The sequence below is a fragment of the Lepus europaeus genome, chromosome 9 (assembly GCF_033115175.1).
Source record: "Lepus europaeus isolate LE1 chromosome 9, mLepTim1.pri, whole genome shotgun sequence".
NCBI lineage: Eukaryota > Metazoa > Chordata > Mammalia > Lagomorpha > Leporidae > Lepus > Lepus europaeus.
The window spans coordinates 60,249,341-60,270,061 of record NC_084835.1 but is presented as its reverse complement, the minus strand read 5'-3'; the positions used below and the strand labels follow the sequence as shown (position 1 = coordinate 60,270,061).

Sequence of the window (20,721 nt, the reverse complement as noted above, 5' to 3'; positions counted from 1 at the left end):
GAGAGTTGATTGATTGTCTTGAGCAAGTCTGATTCAGAGAAGCTCACCATCACCTGAGGGTGTGTCTATGTCGGGGGACAAGGCAGAAAGCTTGGACTGCTCTGTTTATGGTCATCGATGAAGTAGTATACTTAGAGTAATGATAGGATTGGACAGGTAAGTGGTTTTTTAAATCTCAGAATGTGTTTCTGGTTCCGTATGTACCTCACTAGCTCATGGTTGGGACGCGTCTTGTCCAGAATTCAAGTATTGTTTAAATCAGCTCCTCACCTGTCTGAAAGCATATCCGTTTCCAACCCTGTTTCCCCTCTTCTTGTGGGCACACTCATCAGACTTAATGTTATACCCCAGATGTTGCATTGTCTTAGGTCTAGCTCTCATTGCAATCTTGATCATCTAGTGTTCATTATGGCATCCAGTGTGCAACACCTGGTGCCAATATTGGCCTTGCTACTGCTGTGCTTCTAAGAGGAGGTCTTCGGTCCAAAGCAGACAAATAGACACATTTTCTCTGCCAATGTGTGCTTCCTTGTACATTGCCAGTGACCTTAGCACAGAAGGCGGCAAAGCCAAGGAAACTGATCCAAACCATGCCCCAAGGGCTGGATTTCAGTCCAGAGAATATTTTCGAATGAAGTTCTACATTTTAATAAGCCTGAAATTCTTAGATTTACCTTTAGCTGCTCAATGTATAATTCAGTGAAATTGACTGCCTTTGCATATTTCCTCATGCACTTTTAAAGGCTAGCTTAGGAATTAATAGGATTAAGAGTAAGACTTCCAAAAGCATTAATATCTTATGAAAGACAAAATTAGGTTATTGAGAAAATATAAGCCTAATGAATAGGGATGATGTCTCAGTTCTATCCAATTCTGAATACAGATATTGCTCAAATGTTTATTAAAGATGTTAATGTCAAAGAGATTAGTTAGAGACTCAAATAACAATTCACAAAAGGGCCTGAGTCCTATTTTTCATGGACTATTTAGAAATACCTACTTAAGAATTCCTATAACCCACTGTAGTTGATGTCTATTTGAAAACATGCAGAAAATTATTTCATATTCAGATCTCCTGAAGAAATATGATTTAAAAGATCAAACTGCAATACTTTATACCCATTTTAAGTATACTGTGACTGGCAGTTCATTAGAAGTTATTATACTTTGAAATAAAATGTTATATCCATTAATAAATTTCAAAAAGCTATTCAGTGATCAGAAAGCATTTTTTTTTTCAGTATAAGAGGTTTACTTCTCTCCCTTAAAGCAAGAAATATCCCACAGTTGAGATTTACACAAATAGTGCCTCTTTTTAAATAAATTAAAGATAAAATGCTGTCCTGCCTATAAAACTATAAATATTTCTAGTCCACTTTATAGAATGTTAAAATGTTTATAAATGTATCCTTTCAGTAAATAAATATTATGGCACTGCAACTCATTCAAAGGAAAAAAAAGTCACCACACTTGCTCATGGAAACACCTAGGATTGTTTTATAACTCTTAATGCTAGAAAAATTAAACCAAATAAGAAAAAAAGCAGGCCGGCGCCGTGGCTCAACAGGCTAATCCTCCGCCTTGTGGCGCCGGCACACCGGGTTCTAGTCCCGGTCGGGGCACCGGTCCTGTCCCGGTTGCCCCTCTTCCAGGCCAGCTCTCTGCTGTGGCCAGGGAGTGCAGTGGAGGATGGCCCAAGTGTTTGGGCCCTGCACCCCATGGGAGACCAGGATAAGCACCTGGCTCCTGCCATCGGAACAGCGTGGTGCGCCGGCCACAGCGCGCCAGCCGTGGTGGCCATTGGAGGGTGAACCAACGGCAAAAGGAAGACCTTTCTCTCTGTCTCTCTCTCACTGTCCACTCTGCCTGTCAAAAATAAAAAAAGAAAAAGAGAATAAAAAATTTTACAAAACTACAACAACTATATACTAAAAGAGTATACTGAAATGTCTTCACTCAGTTCAGGAATGAAGTCATTTCTGGAATGAACATTGTGGATAAATAGGTTAGGAGAGTATTTGTTCTAGCACTCAGGTCAAAGTCACAGGTATGTAGAAATATGGTACACATTTTATAAGGAAAGACTGACTTTGAAGCAGAGTGACTGTTTAAAAACCACCGACCAACATACAGCCAGCAGATTCAAGGTTGGAAGATACCAACGTACAGCCAGCAGATTCAAGGTTGGAAGGTGTTGATGGGGTGAAAGCGCCAATGGATACACAGCTGAAAGTCATAATCCTGGGGCTGCTGTTTATTTTTTACCAACATGAAGAAAGGAAACATGATTGCAAAGCACTACACACACTGACAGGCTACAGTGAGAAGTTATGAGCAATTTAAGTACCAAAACATCCCCTAATGAAGCACAAAAACATGATTTTCAGGTTGATCCAATGTGTAACATGTCACATAGAAGTTAGGAGGTAGCCTGAGTTCTGCAGCCTGTTCAGTTGCTGTTCACGCAGAAGATTCCCTCCATCTGAGAAACAATGGTTTCTGAGTGGCGCTGCAGTCAGCGTGGAGGAGTGGGAAACAGGCTTTGCAGAGCAGCTGGAAAAACGTGCCTCCATAAACTGGACACCAGCAAACCCTGAATCCTGCGCGGCCTCAGGCAGCCTCCGCGACCCGGAAGCTGTAATTTGATTTAGCGACGCCCATAGTGGAGACTGCGGAAGTGACCAGAAAGCATTGTTTAAAAAACAAATGCTTTTAAACTCCAAAACCATTATCAATTAAAAAAAAAAAAAAAGGAAAAGGAAGGGGAAAATCATTAAAAAAAAAAAAAAAACCCTCGTACTAGGAAGAAAAGCAGGGACAAATGGGAAGCAACTATTGGGAGAAATTCAAAACAGAAGATTTTGTTAGGGACAAAAGGAGCACTCAATATCTGCTTCTTTCCCCCTCACTCACGCTTCTGCCCTAAGTAAGGTACTGCTGATGTTGCCAAGGACCCTGGAGGAGCAGAGTACCTGGGAGGGAAGAGCCTCGGTGGTGGAGGGCGATTCCTGGATGAGGGGCCCGCCTCCTAAAGTAGCCTCTCACCTGAAGCCCTGAGGTCCTGGCCTTGCCAGCCTTACCTGTGTGTGTCTCTGAATCCGAAATCTTTCTGGAGCCACAGCCAAGCTTTGGGAAGCTGACAGTGCAGCAGGAGGTCCTAGGCTGCAGTCATTCCTGATCTACTGTCTCTCAAAAACCTGCAGAGTTTTTAATCCTAGTGTAAATCTGGAAAATTCTTCAGAAATTTTCGTTGAGATTTTAGATGTCCCAACGACACATAGCTTGATCAGGCATGTTGTGACACCTGTGTCCTTCCCAGGAGCACAGCCCGGAGACAGGCTCCTAGGGTGCTAACTGGTGCAGTGGGACACCCCAGGCCACTCAGGGGGGGTCAGCTCATGGATCAGATGCTGAGAGGTATTGGCTTGGGACACGGGCAGTGGCTCCAGGCTGCTTGTATTCACACGGCTTCTTAGCTGTGTGACCTTGGCCAACCTGTCTAGCCATTCTGGGCCTCAGCTGAAAATAATGATGGTGTCAGCCTCCTAAGACTGTGGTGAGGATTACATCTTTTGATGCCTTATAAACACTAGAACGGTATCTGGCATCCAGTAGGCTCTCGTTTCATTCAAGCTGCTAGAAGAACAAGTAGTAGCTTATAGAAAGAGCAAAGACAGAAGCCCCACACTGCATTCCTCAGAGGAAACCTGGATTCTACTGAGGCCTCAGTGCATCTGTGTCTCTTGTGTGTAGCAGTGGGAGGGTGAAGAGAGCCTCCCAGTGTGGAAAGTGGTCGGTGCTTATTGCTCATCCATGGGCTAGATAATTCCCTTATCCTGCATTGTATGTGATCAAAAGTTCCCATTCAAAGTAACTGAAGAATTTATAGGCTTGGTTCTGTGGATTAAGAGCTTACAAACTGAGAAAAATAAGTATGTTAAAATATATGCTGTCACCTATTGCTGCTACAATAATAATTCCGTATCTCAGGAAAGTTCTAAGGAATAGTGTTAACTGTGGAACACAGAGTTCTCTTAAAATATCAACTGCACGGATATTTTTGGCACAGTAGGATTTGGGAGGAACATTGAATTTAACAGATTGTACACTATACTTGGTGCCTGGGATACAGAGGAGACCCACAAACATCTCCCCCCTCTCCACCCCCATCCCACCACCGCTGCCTTCAGGAAGCTCACTGTGCAGACCACACCCCTCCCTTCCGCCTCCCTCCCCCCACCCCGGAGCCACCAGGGGAGCACCTTAGCCAGGCCTGGGCAAGACTGACTGCTTTCCTCAAAGGGTGAGTGAGAGTTGGCCAGGAGAAGGGGGAAGAGGGTGGGGCACACTTAGGGAAATGGCCACCATTCTGTGTACCTGTGTCACAGGGGAACCTAGGGATACAAGGTGTGTCAGAGCTCCCAGCGTGAAGAGCCTTGTGATGCACTGGAAAGTTTTGATACTGTTCTATCTTTTTTTTTTTAATTTATTTATTTGAAAGTCAGAGTTACACACAGAGAGAAGGCGGGGGGGGGGGTGTCTTCCATTCCACTGGTTCATTCTCCAAATGATCACAACAGTCTGAGCTGAGCTGAGCTGATCCGAAGCCAGGAACCAGGCGCTTCCTCCAGGTCTCCCATGTGGGTGCAGGGGCCCAAGGAGTTGGGCCATCCTCCACTGCTATCCCAGGCCATAGCAGAGAGCTAGATCAGAAGAAGAGCAGCCAGGACATGAACCGGCACCCATATGGGATGCCAGCACCACAGGCTGGGGCTTTAACCTACTGCGCCACAGCGCCAGCCCTGATGCTGTTCTAGACACAGTGAGAAAAGGAGAAAGACTCAGAGAATAGGAATCTCACCCCCATACCCAGACAGGGATCTATTTAATATGAGCAGCTCCGTTTTCTAAGTGTTATTTGCAGAAGGCACACAGGAATTCCTTGACAGGTAACAATATACAAATGAGTCAGAGAGAGACAGAAAGTATATTTTTCTGGTTCTCTCTCCCTATTCAAAAATGCTGAGTAATGCAAGCGATCCTTGCTGAAGCCGAGCGTGACTATGGTGCAGCCGTGTCTCCGAGGATGCAACAGAAAAAATGGCTCTGGGGGCTGTAACTCTCTGGGTTTCCTCAGTCTACGTGGATCGGGGAAAAGCAGTCCTCCAGGACGTGAAATCGTTTCGAATGGTGCCTTCCTCTCTGTCGATTCTGTTACAACCCATTCTTCTTTACCTTTTCCAAGACGGCAAAGCCTGCGATTTGGCCTAAACACCGGAAGGATTCATTACTGATCAAAGAGCAGACAGAAGTGTGTCCAAACAAGAGGGAACATGTGGCGGGGATGAGCTGGAGCGGCATGCGGTGCAAATTTTTTATTTGATTTTGTTCTAACAAGATAGTCATATGGCACCTCTCACCAGGGAGATGCAATAATTTGATTCAAAAGAAACTCAGACATGAATCACAATAAAGAAGTAAACATGCTGAACTGAACAGAAAATGGCATGTTGTCGGCAGAGAAACGTTCAGGGGTCTCAGGAGAAAGAGCGGAAAGGACAAGTTTGTTTACGTTGCTACTAGAGAGGAGCCGATTCTTTCTTCCACCAAGCAAAGGGCAAAGGGCAAAGAGCAGGCGGTGCCAACCCCTTGGGGAGAAGGCCGAGAGTTTCCCAAAGAGAAAGGACCCGCCTGTACCCTACAGGGACTATGGGGTTCAGCCACCTGCCCAGCAGACTCCTGGCCTTGGTCACCTGGAGTTGACACAAGAGATTCACTGTGGTCCTACAGCTCTTCCTTGAACCAGTAGACCCTGCCCTAGACACAGACGTGCAGGGCCCTTTCCATGCCTCTTGGTCCCACAACCTGAGAGCTAGCTACACGTTGTTCAAGCTGTGCTGGGGACAAGGGGGCAGAAACTCTGCATGACTGAGTTGCTCCACTTCTGTAATCCCCAAAGGGCCTTAAAAATTATTATTTGAGAGATAGGCACAGACAGACAGACAGCTGCCATCCACTTTACTCCACGAATGCCTGGAATGGTCAGCGATGCACCAGGCTGAGGCCAGGAGCCAGGAACAGCAGTCATTCCACACATGGGTGGCAGGAACCTGGCTATTTGTGCCCTCACCTGCAGCCTCCCAGGGAGCACATTGGCAGCATGAATGCTGGAATCTGAAGCAGAGCCAGTACTTGAACCTGTGCACTCTAATATGGGATGCAGGTGTCCCAAGCTGCATCTTTTTTTTTTTTTTTTTTTTCACAGGCAGAGTTAGACAGTGAGAGAGACAGAGAGAAAGGTCTTCCTTCCGTTGGTTCACTCCCAAAATGGCTGCTACAGCCAGCGCTGAGCCGATCCGAAGCCAGGAGCCAGGTGCTTCCTCCTGGTCTCTCATGCGGGTTGCAGGAGCCCAAGCACTCGGGCCACAGCAGAGAGCTGGACTGGAAGAGGAGCAATCAGGACTAGAACCCGGTGCTCATATGGGATGCCGGTGCCTCAGGCGGAGGATTAACCAAGTGAGCCACAGGGCCAGTCCCCAAGCTGCATCTTGATTGTAACAAATGCCTGCCCCATGGATGCAGGTATCTCAACCAGCATCTTGATTGCCAAGCTACACGCCTTTTAATCCTCTGTGCTTGAACTGATCCTGAATCCCTTTGGGGCTCCCAATAAGAAGACATTAAGTAGGCAAACAGCATGTTATTCTGAAAGAGTATGTGTTGCTCTAACTGTAAAATTAAGATAGAAGAAATACAGCAATTGCAAACTACTTCCAGATAGGATATCCTGAAAAACACAGATGGTACCATTTCATTAGCTAATAGTCAATATTGCTGTGGGCACACACATTCATCTTCCAATTACTGGAGCTGGAGCTGAAACTGATCCGAAACCTAAGTAACTCTTTGGATCTTCCTCTTCAAAGTAGTTGAGAGTAGAGGATACTTCAAAAAGTTTAGAGAAAATTGAAGTGAGGCTAGCATTATAGGGTAGTGGGTCAAGGCTCCACCTGCAGCACCAGCATCCCATATTGGAGCACCAGTTTGAGTCCCAGCTGCCCCGCTTTCAATCCAGCTCCATGCCAATGCACCTCAGAAGGCAGTGGATAATGGCCCAAGTATTTGGGCCCCGGCCACCATGTGGAAAACCTGGATGGAGTTCCTGGCTCCTAGCTTCAGCCTAGTCCTGCCCTTGCCGTTGTGGCCATTTGGGGAATAAATCATCAGGTTTGTTTTTCTTTCTCTGTCTGTCTCTCCCTCTGTCACTCTGCTTCTCAAATAAATAATTTTTTTGAAGATGAAGTAAAAGATAATTTTATTTTGGTGCCAAAATATCTGAAATCCAGACAGACAAGAAATATTTGAAAAATTCATGTTATGAAAAAAATAAATGAATTTCAAGAGGTTTTTTTTTTTTTGCATCAGTGCAGACCTAACATTTAATATATATGAGGGAATTTCATAGAGTTTGTGGGAAAGTGGAATTAGAAGATTCATGTGTGTGGACGTCTACATCTAAATGCATGTAGAAAAGCATTATCCATATCCCACACACTTTTTTCCTGTGTTTCTCTCCAGGGGACAAACACTGGTGATTAATTTTATAATTGAACATGGAGATTGATTTTTAGCTCAATTTAAATGGGGGAATTGAAGACCTTATGTCAAAATCTTCAGGCTTAACTACAGCCTGTGAAGCTTTCAGAGGAGCCTGAATTTTCTTTCAATGTGTCTGTCTCCTTGTGGGTATTTTTTCAATAGGTAGGTTGCACATCTCCCCTTCTTACCTGTCTCACTGTTTTCTAAGGAAAGCCACTGATGTTATTAAATGCAAGCATGCATGTTTTATGTGATGCCTCTGTCTATATTTGGCAAACGTATAGCCACTTAAGAAAGAAGTATTATGACAATATCTTACCTGCTCTCTAAAATCTGTTTTTTATTCGCTTGCCTAACACTTTGGAGCACACTCTCTAAAACCTACCTGCTCTGTGTGAGGACACAGTTCTCATTCCTCACTTTTGCATGTATGTAGACCAGAAAAGCTCTGAGCTGTAGAAAACAGTCTGGAATCAGACCCAGTACCAGGGACAGGAAGGGAGCACCGGAGTTAACTAGCAGAGGGAGAATTGCACGACATCTAGAAAAGCTTTTTTTTTTTTTAATTTATTTAATTTATTTGATAGCAGAGTGATAGAGAGAGGTGGGGGAGATCTTCCATCTGCTGGTTCACTCGCCAAATGGCCATAACAGCCAAGGCTGGGCCAGTCTGAAGCCAGGAGCTAGTCCCTCAGGTGGGTGGCGGGGGCCCTCTTCCACTACTTTCCCAGGCATATTAGCAGGGAGCTGGTTTGAAAGTGGAGTAGCCGGGATTTGAACTGGTGCTCATATGAGATGCCGGTATCACAAGCAGCGGCTTAACCTGCTGTGCCACAATGCTGGCCCCTTAGAAAAGTTTTCAGAACAGTGCACAGTGGCCCTGCCCTTGGGTTTCTGAAAACAGCAGCAAGGGCAGGTGGAATAAAAGGCGCTTGTGTTACTCAGCTGCTAGAACCATCGCCTGAACATCGCTGGTTTGGCAATTCCATGTACCACTGTGGGCTGAAGGCACCTGGCCCCCTCTCCTCCAGCCCACACACTTCTCAGATGTGCCTTTCAGTTCCTGTTTCATATCCCGAGGCACCAGCTGAGTCCATCAATCGCCACAATCAGTGCAGGTTATTTTCTGTCTCACCGGATACAGAATACACAAAACAAACCCATTGAAAAGCTAAGGATGGGGCGAAGAGGGGAGGAGGCATTGGCAGGAGCTGTAAATGCATTAAGAATGCAAACAGCTGCGCCTCCAATGGCTGGAGCCGCCAAGTGATTTTTGACATTTTTTTTCCTTTAATTATTATGGCCATGGTGAGACAGATCTGTAAGGAAATGATAAAACCCCTCCTCTCTGGAATGTTGAAGTTGCTTCAAGCTCTGTAGAAAGCTAGGTGCTTGTGGATATTCTGTTGGTTGGTAAAAAGTTTCTGCATGTGTTTGAATAATGCCACAAAGTTAGTTTTACCAGGGATCCCTGTTCTGTCTTTCCAGAAGGACTGACTGGCTCTGCTTGTTTGCTTCCTGCTCTTCTTTGCTCTCAGGGCTCTTTTGTGCTTTTAGATTCCTTTTGCTCTGTTTTCTGATGGCGTCATCTGCAAGCTCAGACTTTAGCAAAGTGGATTAGAAGTGGTTATTTCCTCCAACTCTGTCCTCCTTCTGAGGAGAGACCGTGGCAGCCCTCCCTTTCCAGATTGGGAGAAGCACCTGTAGGCAGCTCTCTGTTTTCCATTCTGAAGGTGGCAGTTGGAATGTTCTTCATCTCACCTGGGAGAAGGTCAGCAGGGTCTCCCACTTGGTAACAGGCTTTTGGTGTCAGGTGCCTTTGGCCTCCAAGTGCCTTTGTGGAGGACCCAGCCCAGGAGGGACTGTACACGTGCTCATTTCCCAGCATCCTCAGCCCATGCGTGCCTGGTGTCCATCAAGGCTTTGAGTACGTTGGTGGGGTCTCTGCCCACTAAGTGGGTCACACTGCATCTTTCACAGTAGTCATTGCCCTCCTCTCTCTGCCCTCCTCCCTCACAGCAGGTCAAAAGTTCTAAGTACTTTTCCCTCTCCACCATTTTTCATTTCTATTATCTTCCTTTTATTCGTTTGAGAGACAGAAAGAGCTCCCATATGCTGATTCGTTCCCCAAATGCTGAAGCCAGAAGCTAGGAATTCAGAGTCTCCCACAGGGGTGGCAAGGACCCAACTACTTGAGTCTCATCAGCTGTTTCCTCCTAGGGTCCACACTAGCAGGAAGTTGGAGCTAGGAACCCACGTTTGGATTCAAACTCAAGCATTCTAGTGGGTCTCAGGCATCTTAACTATGAGGCCAAATGCCTACTCCTCACCACAACCACATTTCAGTCCTAGGCTTCCTCCCTACCCCACTGCCTGCCCCCGCTATTTGCTGTACCACTGGGAGAATTCTCTAAATTATCTCTGTACATTTACCCCTTCTATTTCAGAGTTGCCCCCGCTCTGCAGATAGTTTGCTTTGTAAGGCATGCATGTTTTCACATTTAACTGATGCTCAAAATATTCTTGACTCTTTCCAGAAAAACAAGATCCACAGCAGAGCGCATGTAGGGGTGCTCAGTAGAGCTAGGGTACAGAGCACACAGTGAGAAATAGCTGTCATTAAAATGAAAGCCTGAAATACAAGTCAAGGTCACTTCACAAAGTATGAAGTGACCCTCAGGATGGGTCCAGGCTCCAGAAAGACCAAGTGATTAGAGGAGTAGCGGGTAGAAGTTTAAACTCTACTCACTAACCTCTAGGTGGGGAGCAAAGTTCTATTTATAAAAAAATTGCAGGATAACACAATGTGATGAGTTTCTGGGTTGCTGGATACATAGAGGTACCTGGAGGGTGGCACCCCCAGAGAGGGAGTGGAGCTCCGTGTCCCTCTCCCATGCCTAGGTCTGTGTACCTCCTCCTCTGGCTGTTCATTTGTGTCTTTTATAACATCCTTTACAATCAACCACTCTTCTCCCAGTCCTCTGAGCCATCCTAGCAAATTAATCAAACCTAAGAAGGGGATCTTGGGAAGTACAATATGGAGCCACTTCTGCTCAGCATCAGAAAGCGGATCAGTCTGTAGGACTGAGCCAACAACCTGTTGAACGTGACTCCAGCCACAGGTAGACAGTGTCAGGATGGAACTGGATTGAATCATAGAACACACAGTTGGTACCTCCTTGAGAACTTCTCCGTATGGAAAAGTCCCACAGGTGGTGACAGACATGTTCTGTGCTTTGTTGAGTATGTGCGAGTAGCAAAGAGAGTTTGGTTTTTCCTCTCCTTACAAGGCTTTAGTAAATTTCATATCATAACTATTCCAAAAGAGAAATTATGTCATTATCTACAATCACATTTCATAATGATGACTTGTGTTATCATTCAAGTATTGTGGGGGTAGCAAAGTTTTCAAGGTAAAATTTTAGAAAGTCTCGCTTGGCTCCCAGATCTTGGATGATATTGATTGGTCCCACCCTTGTTGAATATCTATAGCAACACTGTACAAGTGCACACACACACACACACACGGATGCATTTCTATCCACAGTGCGATAACATAACCATCACACCCATTTTCCAGATGAGGAGATGACTCAGAATTTCAGTAACTTACCCCAGGCCATCCCACTATGGAGTTGTAGGAATTGCTCTATCATCTGTGGACTCTAGAACCCATGTCCTTTCTAGCACACCACATTATTTCCTCATACAACACCGTGGAGATAAGAACCATGGAAATTAAGCTTGAGTTTCATTGACTTGACTTGTGATTGTGTGGCAGGCATGTTATTTTTCCGCTCCGCTGTTTTCTTGGCTTGGAACAGCACTCTGTGTTTTTGGCAGAGGCCCCATCCAGCCCAGGGACCCCACTGAAAGTGCCAGCTCTGGTGCTTTCCAACATCTCAGCAGTAGCAGATGCTGTCTGTTCAGCTCGCTCTGGTCTCGGCTCAGGGATGTGAGGTCACTCCAGCGTTGCTCCTCCTCACTCTAGTTTTCCATTGTCTGAGTAACACAGGAAATCTCTCTGAAGATAGCAGCCAGCCAGGCTCATCTGGATGCCTGGCTGTAAGCTAAACTCAAGCTACAGCTCTTAGAGTTGTCAGTTCTATATTCTGCCTTCCTGTGTTGCTACATTACTGCCAACCAACCCTACAGAGGGAAGAAGGGAGAAAGGAAGGAGATGCATATGTGAGGTTTGGTTGTGTTTAAAAGCCCACAGTTTTCAAAAAAGATCTTCTTTTGGGGTGGCTCAGTCTTCTCGCAACGTAATAGTGACAGCATTGTTCACTGAACCTCTGGCCTCAAAGCAGAACCTGTGCTTTCACTAAGTGATCCTAGAGGTAACCATTCAAAAAGTCACCGTTGTTTTGAAGAACAGTACTGGGTGACAGAAAGGACAACAGATCAGGAATCAGAAGTGGGTCCCAGTTCCTCTCTGCCAACTTGCTAACTCGGGAACATTGAGCACATTACTTGAGCTCTGTGAACCAACTGTGAAGTGGTTGTGAGGACCACATGCTCCCCGGGTACCTGTGATCCTGTTAGTGGGATGGTCGTCTTGGTGACCGCAGACTTCCAGGGTGACTGGCACACTTCATGGATGGAAGGTGTTTGAATGGGCAGCACAGACTGGCTGGCTGAGACCTGTGTGAGACACTGCCCATCCTCACTGTGCAGACTGCCATCACAAGGTTCCCACGGGCCCCTCTCTGGTTCTCCATGGCCTGTTTTGATTTTTTTCTTCAGAATTTCTGAATAAGCTGGTTCCTATTCTGATGTGCCCCTCCTGTCTTCCCTTCTCTGACTTACCCTAGCTTCAGCCTCTTCCCACCTCACTTCTAACCCCCACCCCATCTCCAAAACGCTAGGAATACTAAGGTAAGATAATACAAATAATGGTGCTAGTACATTTTTATGTCCAGTCCTCCCACTGCTTAGAGTGGGGTTCTAGCCGTTGTTCCAGTGTGACTGTCATCACACCACCCCAGCCTTTAAGACTAATGAGTAATAAAGAAATCTGTGGATTAAGAGTTGTGAGTTCCTCCGCCTGCGGCACCGGCACCCTGGGTTCTAGTCCTGGTTGGGGTGCTGGATTCTGTCCCGGTTGCCCCTCTTCCAGGCCAGCTCTCTGCTGTGACCCCGGGAAGGAGGTGGAGGATGGCCCAAGTGCTTGGACCCTGCACCTGCATGGGAGACCAGGAGAAGCACCTGGCTCCTGGCTTCGGATTGGCGCAGCACTCTGGCCATAGCGGCTGTTTAGGGGGTGAACCAATGGAAGGAAGACCTTTCTCTCTGTCTCTCTCTCTCTCTCTCACTGTCTAACTCTCCCTGTCAAAAAAAAAAAAAAAAGAAAAGAAAAGAGTTGTGAGTTACTTAATTTGTTTCACATTTTACGTTGCATAAATTCATATTATTTCATATGTATTATTCAGCCCAAAGTAATATTGAATTAAAGCCCATAATATTTTTTTAATTTTTTAACTTTTATTTAATGACTGTAAATTTCCAAAGTACAGCTTATGGATTACAATGGCTTCCCCCTCCCATAACTTCCCTCCCACCCACAACCCTCCCCTCTCCTGCTCTCTCTCCCCTTCCATTCACATCAAGATTCATTTTCATTTCTCTTTATATACAGAAGATCAATTTAGTATATATTAAGTAAAGATTTCAACAGTTTGCACCCACATAGAAACACAAAGTGAAACATACTGTTTGAGTACTAGTTATAGCATCAAATCAAAATGTACAGCACATTAAGGACAGAGATCCCACATGAGGAGCAAATGCACAGTGACTCCTGTTGTTGACCCAACAAATTGACACTCTAGTTTATGGCGCCAGTAACCACCCTAGGCTCTCATCATGAGTTGCTAAGGCTATGGAAGCCTTCCAAATTCGCCGACTCTGATCATATTTAGACAAAGTCATAAAGCACAGGGTGAGGATAGTAACCAATGATCCTAAGAGTGGCATTAACCAGGTCTGAACAATTATACAGCATTAAGTGGGGAAGAGGACCATCAGTACACACAGGTTGGGAGTAGAGCCATTGGTGGTAGAGTAGAGGTTATGATTACAAAGGAATGAGGCCCAAGTGCACTAGACAGGGTCTAGAACAAAGGACAGAGTCATTATTAGAGGAGCTAAGAAAGGTGCTAAGCTACAAGTAATTTTTCTGATTGAGAGGCAAATAGAACCTGACAGAAGGGGCTTGATATTAATCTGGTGGGCTTTAGGCCTTGTAAGTTAAGAGGCCCAGACCTATCTATCTCTTCACATGGGGTACTTCCTAAGGGAGGTGTGAACCTCCTAGGGGAAGGCACTCTGTTGACTTTCATTACTTGGCTGGCCTGGGAGGAGAGCTGGCCAGGTAAAGGCAGGGGGCATCTCTAACAAGAAATTTACAGTTCTGCCTGCAATGTTGCTGACCCTACTTGGCCGTCCCCTCAGCTGCAGTGGTCACTTTGGAAGTTGGGCTGAGTGAAGGGCTTTTCAGCTTAGAGCCAATAAGATCTGTGGCTCTGACCTGGGCATCCTTCGACTCCAGGGCAGGTCCATTTCCAGTGATCCAACTCTTGGCAGAGCTGCCAGGGCTCTTCACAAGCTGACTTCTGCTGAAGCCCAAGCTTACCACATTGAAAGCCACTGCAGTGGACTAGCCTGTCAGGTCTCCTTGAGGGCAGATCACTGTACAGATCAGCCATTAGTAGGCCTGCCACCCATTGCTTCTGATGCCTAGCTTTCTTTTCCTCCTGGTTTTTGCTAAAGCAGACCAGAGGATACAAGTCAAGGGAGTGCCCAAGTCCCATCTCTAATCTTCGGTGGCCTGAACTACAAGTCTATAGTCACAGGCATGTTCTGTAGTAGTTTTTCTAAGGTAGACAATGCCCATAAGGAAAATTATATTCTCACTTAAAAACTTTCTTTCCCTTGGTCTGAAAGGGAGGTTTTTTTCTGCTTACTGTTTACTTCGCTGATGGCGAAGTAAATCTAGCTATGAGATTATTATTTAAGCTCTTATTTTGGCTATGCTTATACAAAGATGTTAGCCATCTCTTTTATAAGGTCTAAAGATTAAATTGTACGTCCTACAGATTCCTTCATAATAAAATTAGTTTCCTGTCTTGAGGAGAATAGAGAAATGAAAGAACAAGTTGAAGCCCATAATATTTTTAACCTGTCATATCACTGAAAAGAAAAGGAACATGCTGACTTTTCCAATTTTATCTGTTGCACTTTCTGAGATAAAGTGGTTTGAGGCCTACAATTAATAATATAATAATATTGTTATTATACAAATAATAATATAGTAAAGTTTAGAATTCACCCATATTATTCATTATAATATAGATTTTAAAAATTGCTTTGCTCCATTTATCATCTACTGTTACTCTTGAGGGAGACATGAGACACCTTTTATATATTTACTTCAAGGAAATTATACAAGAGGTACTCAATAATTATAACATATTCAGTGTTAATTATAAATAGGGAACATATGTTTTATATGTATTGTATTTATATACTTCAGGTAATTATGCATTTGAGTTCCTTGCCCATTTTATGCCCAAAATATTTTACTTGGCTGATTACCAAGTGTATTTTAAGCTTACTTCTTGAAACATGAAGAGAACATACTATAAATCCAATTAACCATGATTTATCTGCTTAAAGAGAATGCTTACTTTTATTTTTTTCTGTATTTTAATGATGAAAAACAGTTGTAAGAATATAGAGTAACTTGTTTTTAAAGACTTCCAAGCCCAATTTTGTTATTGTTTTCACTAAAAATAAACAGAACATAGTTTATGAAAGAAATTTTAAGAAAAGTATAAGAATAACAGCTAATAAAAACCACCCACTAACTAGCTATGAGTTTTGGTTAAATTTATGTTATATTTTAATGCATTAAAATCTTATTTCCCCACTTAATATTGTACCATATATTTTCTATATCTTTCAATAAACACTTTTATAAATTTTTTTCAGATTATTTATTTGAAAGGCAGAATGACAGAGGGAGAGAAAGAGAGACAGAGACACAGATATATTCCATCTGCTGTTTACACCCCAGATGGCTGCAATGGCTGGGCCTGGGGCTGAGCCAGGCCGAAGCCAGGAGCCAGGAACTCCAATTTGGTCTCCACAAGAGTGACAGGGCCCAAGCACTTGGGCCAACTTTTGCTGCTTTCTTAGGCACATAAGCAGGAAGCTGGATCAGAAACTGAGCAGCTGGAACTGGAATCAGCACTCTGATATTGGATGCCAGCATCACAAAGCAGCAGATTAACTCACTTGCCAGAACACCAGCCTCTGTAAATATTCTTATTACATTATTTTGCCAGAACGCCAGCCCCTGTAAATATTTTTAATTACGTTATTTTCTGTAGTTTGAAAAGTGGTATTGCTGGTTGAAAGCACACAAACTGTTTAACAATCTTGACATACTTACAACTTGTTATCATGCAAGTTTGTACCAATCACTTTCCCACCAGTATTCTGTAAGAATCCTTATCTCAACTCACCATTGCAAAAATGAGCATTATGTCTTTAAAATCTGTGCCAGTTTGATAGGTATCTCACTAAAAGAAAATCTCATTAATCTGTTTGAAACTAGACATATCCATGTAGTCACTGAGCACGATGTTTATTTTGTGAAGTGTTCCTGTTCTCTGCCTCTTTTTCTTCAAGGAAGTCAGTTACCTCTTGCTGATTTGTATCAGGTCTCTTTTTAAAAGTTAAGAAAACTAACTTCAATTCTTGCTAATTGCATGACTGAGAGTAAGAACTTTGCATTTCCAGAATTTACTTTTTATTTTACCTGCAAATGGCAATAATAGCACTGCTCTATATATCCTCAAGATTACTGCAAAGATTAAAAAGATGATCTTAAAAATAAAAAAAAGTGTATTTATTGATTGATTGGAAAAGCAAAAAGGCAGAGAGAGGTCCTCTGTCTGCTGGTTCACTCCCTAAATGTCTGCAATGGCCAGAACTGGATTGGCCAACACTGAGACCTGGGAACTCAATCCAGGGGACAGGGACCAAAGTAGGTGAGTCATTGCCTCTGCCTCCTGGTGTGTGCAGCAGAGGGAAACTGAACTCAAGAGCAGAGCCGGGACTCAAACCCCAGCAGTCTCGTGCAGGATGTGGGCATTACAAGTGGTCTTAAATGCTGGGCTCAATGCCTGTCCCTAGGTGAAGCCTACCTTGCTCGTGTTGTTTTAGGAATGTGTTGGTCATCCTTAGGCGTTGTCTTTCCATAATTTGAGAATCACCAAGTTCATCAGAAACATAAATAGTTTAGACAATCAGCTTCATGAAAAACCCTGGGTAATTTTATTTGGAATTACTTAGGATCCATTTATAAAGCTTGAGAGAATTGACTTCTTGGCGACACTGGTTCTTCCCATCCTTAATATGGTGTATGCCTTCATCTATTTGTATATGCTTAAATATTTTTCAATAAAGCTTGAAATTATTCATTATATCCTACACATCTTTTAATTACTTGTACTTTTTAATATGGCAATTCTGTTTTAGAGTGTTTTTATTACAAGTTTATAATATAGGTAGAAAATATATAGAGTATACAGATATAAATGTATAGAGGCATATTCATATATGTATGTGTGTTTATATATATGCAGTGTCTTTTGTATATTGCTGTTATGGTCAGAAACCTTGTTCAGTATACTTCATTTTAATAATTCTTCACTAGATTATTTTTTTTTGACAGGCAGAGTTAGACAGTGAGAGAAAGAGAGACAAAGGTCTTCCTTCTGCCAGCCACAGCTCAATAGGCTAATCCTCCACCTTGCGGCGCCGGCAGACCGGGTTCTAGTCCTGGTTGGGTCGCCGGATTCTGTCCTGGTTGCCCCTCTTCCAGGCCAGCTCTCTGCTGTGGCCCGGGAGTGCAGTGGAGAATGGCCCAAGTGCTTGGGCCCTGCACCCCATGGGAGACCAGGAGAAGCACCTGGCTTCTGGCTTTGGATCAGCGTGGTGTGCCAGTCACAGCGTGCCAGCTGCGGCAGCCATTGGAGGGTGAATCAACGGCAAAAGGAAGATCTTTCTCTCTGTCTCTCTCTCACTATGCACTCTGCCTGTCAAAAAAAAAAAAAAAAAAAGGGTCTTCCTTCCGTTGGTTCACCTCCTAAAAGGCACTAAGGCCAGCGTGCTGTGTCGATCCGAAGCCAGGAGCCAGGTGCTTCCTCCTGGTCTCCCATGTGGGTACAGGGCTCAAGCACGTAGGCCGTCCTCCACTGCCTTCCTGGGCCACAGCAGAGAGCTGGCCTGGAAGAGGGGCAACCGGGACAGAATCCGGTGCCCCAACCGGGACTAGAACCCGGTGTGTAGGCACCACAGGTGGAGGATTAGCCTAGTGAGCCACGGCACCAGCCTCTTCTCTAGATTATTTTAAGATTTTTCTTTAAGATATTAAAATGGATATTTGTTTAGGATTATCAGGATTCCAGAAGATAAAGACATAGGAATGGAAGCCGCTCTAATAGTGCCATACATCTTATATTTTGCATTTTTATCTTCTTATCATTGGGAAAATACTGAAAAATCTGAATTTAACACAGAGACTTATTTTTTTCTCATAAGTCATGTGAAAATCCTAAAGTGTAAAGACAATAGTGAATTTAGAAACTTATATTTGCCAGGAAACAATTTATTATTTTATATATTAATTTTTTAAATAGAAACAAATTTTCTGCCAATTCAGGAACTACTTGCTAAAAATCAGAATTAATAATTTTTTTTTTTTGACAGGCAGAGTGGACAGTGAGAGAGAGACAGAGAGAAAGGTCTTCCTTTTGCCGTTGGTTCACCCTCCAATGGACGCCGCGGTAGGCGCGCCACGCTGATCCGATGGCAGGAGCCAGGTGCTTCTCCTGGTCTCCCATGGGGTGCAGGGCCCAAGCACTTGGGCCATCCTCCACTGCACTCCTTGGCCACAGCAGAGAGCTGGACTGGAAGAGGGGCAACCGGGACAGGATCGGTGCCCCGACCGGGACTAGAACCCAGTGTGCTGGCGCCGCTAGGCGGAGGATTAGCCTAGTGAGCCACGGCGCCGGCCAGAATTAATAATTTTTAACATTTTATAAAGTTATGTGATATTTTAGGACTTTTGTGTGGAAAAAAACATGTCAACTCATTCTTGGTAATTTTGCTTCTTTTTAATCTTTATGGATGTTGTCTGTTTTTTCTTTAGTGTAAAGCAGAAATAACCTCCAGTCCAATTTTAAAGAAAACTTAGGTTGGCACATGGCACAGCCAATAGTCTTGCCTAACCAGGGAGCCCACCCAGCAGACCTACCCAAACACAGAGCCCAGCTAGAGTCTCCGCCTGACCACAGAGCCCTGCCAGCCGCCCACCCAGTCCTGGAGCATGTAGTCACCTCGCCCAGCTAGGGAACATGAAGGCAAGCCATACCTGCCTGTGGAAGCCACCATTTGTCCTGACAGCAGTCCATGCTGGACTAAGATCAATCCTTGTGAATGTAAACTTTCAAAGGCTAGAAAGCATGGAGGATTCCTCAGATGCACAGACACCAACACCAAAGATACAAGGCTCAGAGAGAATCAGGGAACACGACAAAGGAAATTAATATAACCCTAGTAACTGACATCAATGAAATGGAGATCAGTGAACTAACTGACAAAGAATTCAGAACATTCCTCTTAAGTAATTTCAGTGAATTACAAGAAAATGTGGGTAGACTACTAAACAAAGTTAGAAACTCAACAAAGAAATTAGAAATCATAAAAAATCTCAAATCATAGAAATTCTAGAAATGTAGAATACAGTGACCAAACTGAAAAATTCAATAGAGAGCTTCAGTAGTAGACACAACCAAGCAGAAGAAAGAGTCAGTGAGCTTGCAAACCATCATTTGAAATTGTCTAGGGGAGAAAAAAATTAAAAATGAAAGAAAATTAAGAAAATCCAGTGAGATTTATGTGACCCCCATCAAGTGAGATAGTATCTGCATTACTGGAATCCTGGAGGGGAAGATAGACCAAGAGGGACATAAAGTCTTTTAAAGAAATTATGGCTGAAAACTTCCCAAATCTTGGAGGAGAAATGGATATGCAGATTCATGAGGCCTAAAAGTTCCCAAATAGTCTGAACCTAAAAAGATCTATGCCAAAACATTATTATTATTAAGTTGTGAAAAGTCTGCTTTTAAAGCAAGAGAAAAGTGACTCATCACTACCAAAAACTCTGTGTCTTTGTGTCCTGCAACCATATTTTCCACCTGATCATCAACCAGTTCTAACCGTTCATGGTGGCCATGGTGGCCTTGGAACATGGGCCTCTGCTGTCCTTGCTGGTAGTCACTTGTAACAGCTGTCACACTTGGACACCATCATTCATTGCTCTCACTATCAGAGATGCTTTCTAGCGTAGGTATTGTGTTTCTACCATCTGATAGCAGACCCCTTTTCTCTGTCTGCCTTCCAGTTTTGCTGCCTGCCTTCCACCTAGGATGTACGTGTCAGATGGAGTGAACAGCTGTAACTCATTTTCCTTTACTTTATTGATCTGATTTCCCTCTATGAAGTGCAGTGGTTTTGAAAGAGGAGATTATATATTCTACTCCCTCACTCAGTTACTTCTTCTTTCCTTCTCCCAGGGCTCATCTTCCATCCTCCTCTTTCTTAATTCATTGTCCAACAGCTGCCCCAACTCTTCCTTCTTCCCCCACCCCCCGCCCCACTACTCTAATTTTTAAACAAGATCCTCCCAGTGAAAACATATTCCCAGTCTTCAGAGGTTGGGGGAATTCACCAGGTTCAGTAGGAATGGTTGGTATATATTGACATTTTATAATTTGCAACTCAAGACTACCAGTGTTTTAGAAATAATATAACTTGTCCTATAAGTCTGAGGAGCAGAAACAAGGAGAAAATGGAGCTTGGCAAACCATTTAGAACTGATGGGAAAATTCTTTGCTGAACAGCCCCATAGAGTTTGCCCATTCTCCTCTGCCCTTTTTAAATTCCTCCTAATGTTGAGTGCTGAGTGTCAGCATGCAGCCCTATGTTCTCTCCTCAGTCCCACAGCTCCGCTGCAGCCAGGTGGCAACTGAGCTGCTCCTAGTATGTTCA

General features: G+C 44.0%; 1 protein-coding gene across 2 annotated transcripts in view; it reads left to right on the top strand.

The window, feature by feature from the left end:
• The window catches only part of PTPRM (protein tyrosine phosphatase receptor type M), an 884,602-nt gene that overhangs the window by 713,591 nt on the left and 150,290 nt on the right, over window positions 1-20,721 (top strand). The gene's annotated exons all lie outside the window — the stretch shown is intronic.